The sequence below is a fragment of the Apaloderma vittatum genome, unplaced genomic scaffold (assembly GCF_000703405.1).
Source record: "Apaloderma vittatum isolate BGI_N311 unplaced genomic scaffold, ASM70340v1 scaffold25472, whole genome shotgun sequence".
Classification (NCBI taxonomy): Eukaryota; Metazoa; Chordata; class Aves; order Trogoniformes; family Trogonidae; genus Apaloderma; species Apaloderma vittatum.
Genome location: NW_009705614.1, coordinates 5,743 through 9,415, shown reverse-complemented (window position 1 = coordinate 9,415; position 3,673 = coordinate 5,743).

Here is a 3,673-nt window from a genome sequence, read left to right as displayed (position 1 = left end):
GTAGTCCCTCCAGCCGCCATAGTGTTACACCGGGAGGAGTAGGCAGCCGCCCTACAAACCAGTGGGGCCCGTGTCTGTCTGTGCCGACGGAATGTGGGAGCAGGAAAATATCTGTGGCGCTTGCAGAGTTACAGTGAGGGTCTAATCACCTGCCTCCAGGTGCACAAGCGGGAGGCACTCTTAAAAATAGTTAACAGCTGCATAATTTCATTTAAAACAGCAGCCCTGCAAAACTAAGCATCTGTTTTGAAGGATTCAATAACTGGCAACTGCTCAGTAATACGCAAACATATATTTTAGCATATACCCTAAATATAGCATATACCCTAAATTCTATCATTTTATATGGATTTGAGTTTTTTTCCGTGCAGCCCAGCCCTGTCTGAGCGCCTGGCAACCACACGGGCTGCGGGAGGAAAAAACAGAAAAAAAAAACATAATGGAAACCAGATTTAAATAAATGCAGTGACATAATCTGTGCAGTTCTTGGCAAGGAAAGGACAAGTTTGTGCTTTTCATATCCGCTTTTTTCAATAAGCTGTAAGTTTCCCTTTTAAGAAATGACAAATAGTCCTGATTCCTCTCCTATTAAAGTCAGCAGCGGACATCCAGCAAAGCGCCCGGCTGAAGCTTTGCCACCTCGCACGAACTGACACTCACCGAATAACGTCTCTCCCCTGGATCCCGCCGACATTTGGTGTTAAGAAACTCAGCTTTCATTTTAAAAAGGTGCTAGTGTGAGTGCCAGTGCACGTGGGAAGCTCTAAATCTCCTCATCACATAGAAAACCCTGGAAATTTATACTCTAAAAAACTGAAAACAGTACAGAAAAAGTGCCTAATACATTCATCTTTGTTATTTCTAAGCTGAGGGCAGAGGTAAAAGAGAGAACTGAGACAATTCATTGTTTTGAATTGCCCAGGACTGACAATATGGTCATCGGATTTTAGGATTCTTCTGCTCCGTGTGCAGTCGAGCAATAAAAACGTGTGGTTGGCACGATTCCCGTAGACACACTTGGAAAATAAAATCTGTGTTATTTTACACCAGATGTACAGGACACAGAAAAATAAATACGAGATAACGGGACAACGGTTTGGTATTTAAAGAAAAGACAACCCAGAGCAATGTCTGTATAATATTTAATGGCAAACCACAGTCTCTAACATAATTATATTATTCTGTTACAGTTTGTTCACACACTGTAAAATACTCTACAGTAACTGTGTTTTAAAAATCCTAATGAAAAAGAGGAACGCTCCGTGACAGCAGAAATAACTCAAGGGAACACGGGAAGGCTGTTTAAATTGACGAGTGCTATCTGTCTGTCTAAACTCATCACACTCCACGTTTAGCCCTTCATTTGCAGCAAAACCAGTGATCCAGAGCTGGCGCAGTGTGCGTTTCCGAACCATTCCAGTTTACACCCCAAATTATTTGCAACATAAACTCTGGTCCAACACCCCGGGGGGATTGCTCCCGTCTTAAACCAGTCAGAATTTGCTTTATGCCCCAAACCGTGAGGATTTACAGTGCTCCCAACCAGGGTAAAGGCAAGCAGCAGGAAGGTGAGGGTTGGGCAGCAACACAGGATGGAAAAGGAAAGAAGTGGGGTCCCTCCAAACCCCAACGGAGCTGAGAGACTTGTGTGTGTATGTGACGGACAACACACAGAAGGAGGGCTGCGCAGCTCGATGACTGCTTTCCCCACGGAGCAATCACCCGCCTACAGCAAAATGAGATGGGGCAAAGGCCCGCATCGGCTGTATTTACTCTGGCAAAACTCCTCGCTGCGAATGGTGGGAGTTTTGCCTGAATAAATGAGATTTCGGATCCAGATAGAGCCGAGATGGGAGAGCTCTTCCTGTGGGCGTGCAACAGAAATCAAGGTTATCTTCCTCTCAGGACGTGACTGCGCACGTCTCTACGTTTCCTATCTGGTAAGGCATTTTTATACCAAATCCTCTCCAGCATTAGCAAACAGCAGCGGTGCCTGCACTGTGTCACCGCTGACAGCTCCTGCGAGGGCTGAGTTTTGCAAGAGAGCGACTGGCACGAGCCAGACAAAGCGTTTTTTGAAGTAGGAGCTCAGGACACGGGGAGCGAGTCCCCATCGGGACAGAAGTCTGGGCAGCACTCCCGATGGCTGGGAAAAGCCAAGATTTCATCCAAAGATTTAGCTCTGGAAGCTGCTGCCTGCAGCACTTTAGGAGTCACTGCACATGGAGGAGGAGGAGGATGAGGAGAAGGGTTTTGCAGGCAAATCTCAGTGGTCACCCTCCTGCCCTGACTCTCCAGCCCTACCCTGGGGAGGGGGCGGCTGGATTCAGACCCTTCAGCCCCCCCCAACACGAGCTCACAGCGGCAGCCGTTCGCTGGGGACCAACACCTCTCCCTGCGCCAGCAGGAGCTGGCAGCACCGGCAAAGGAGCTACAGTAAAGGAGCTCTTTGAGCCTCCATGTTTATGCAAACGTGGCTTTAATTTTAAACCCCTCGGCTTTGTGGCTGCCTTTTTATTCATGTTTGCTTTTTTCCCTTGGCTCCCCTTGAACATAACACTACAATTTCCAGCTTGTCCTTTGGGGGATACATATATACTTCATATATTTAGCTAAATGGGCCATTTTCCATCCCTGTTAACCATTGACACGTCATCACTGACTCACACCAGCAAAGAACCTGACCCAATATATTTTCTCTCTAGGTATATATTACACAGCACTATGATTCTGTACGGCAAGCTTCGCGAGGTAGGTAGCAAACCAATCCCAGAAAAAATAAACTTGTGGAAAGACACTCTGCACTGAGAAGACAGGGGCTGCATTGTGCTGCCTTTACAGGCAGTATTTATGTATTTTTCTTCTGGAAAAGCTCCCTTAGGAGATGTGAACTGGCATTTTTGGCTCTCAGTCTCAAGTTTCCACCTTTCCGGGAGGGAAGGCTCGCTTGAGAGTGTTTTTTGTTAATTGTTACTTATCGCCAGATACTAAAGGGTTATTTAGGAATGGACTGATGCTGCAACTTTTATTGAAGTGCTCACAGCTATCCCTAAACCAGATCATCTTCCCTTAGGACATACTCAGAGCACCTCTTCATGCTTTCTAAGCTCAAGTGTGCCCAGGGTACTTCAAGAGTTGGGAGTTTAACAGTATTAAAAATCCCCTAAATAGTCATCAGAAAACACTGGGTAGGGGGGTGTGTAAAAAATTTGGCTGTAAAGCTTCAGTAAGCAGTTCCCAAGGAATACGTTTACTAAAAGCACATTCTCAAAACTGTTCTGTGCTACTCACTTCACCATCTCAAGGCAGGAACAGCGCTGCTGCTTTTCAACAGGAGGCTTCTCCCATTTCCCAGCTGGGATTTTTGGCTGTGGTGAGGAACAACCCCAGGGCTCCAACACACACGGGAGCATGGCTTTTCCCAAATGAGCCTGGCCACAGACCAGCGTTCAGAACACCCACTGGCCACAGTGCAAGGGAGGACAAAGCTCCTGGTTTCGCATTTGCAGTGCTGATGGGTAGTCAGCCCTGCAAGGAGAGGTAACACGTCACCGCAGCATCACCCCCACACCCAGCCGGGCTCCTCTACATCCCACCCAGCCTGCAGCTAAGGCACAATGGTGACATGGGCACTGCATCTGCTTTGGGGCTTCACTGGGTCCCCGCTGGGCTT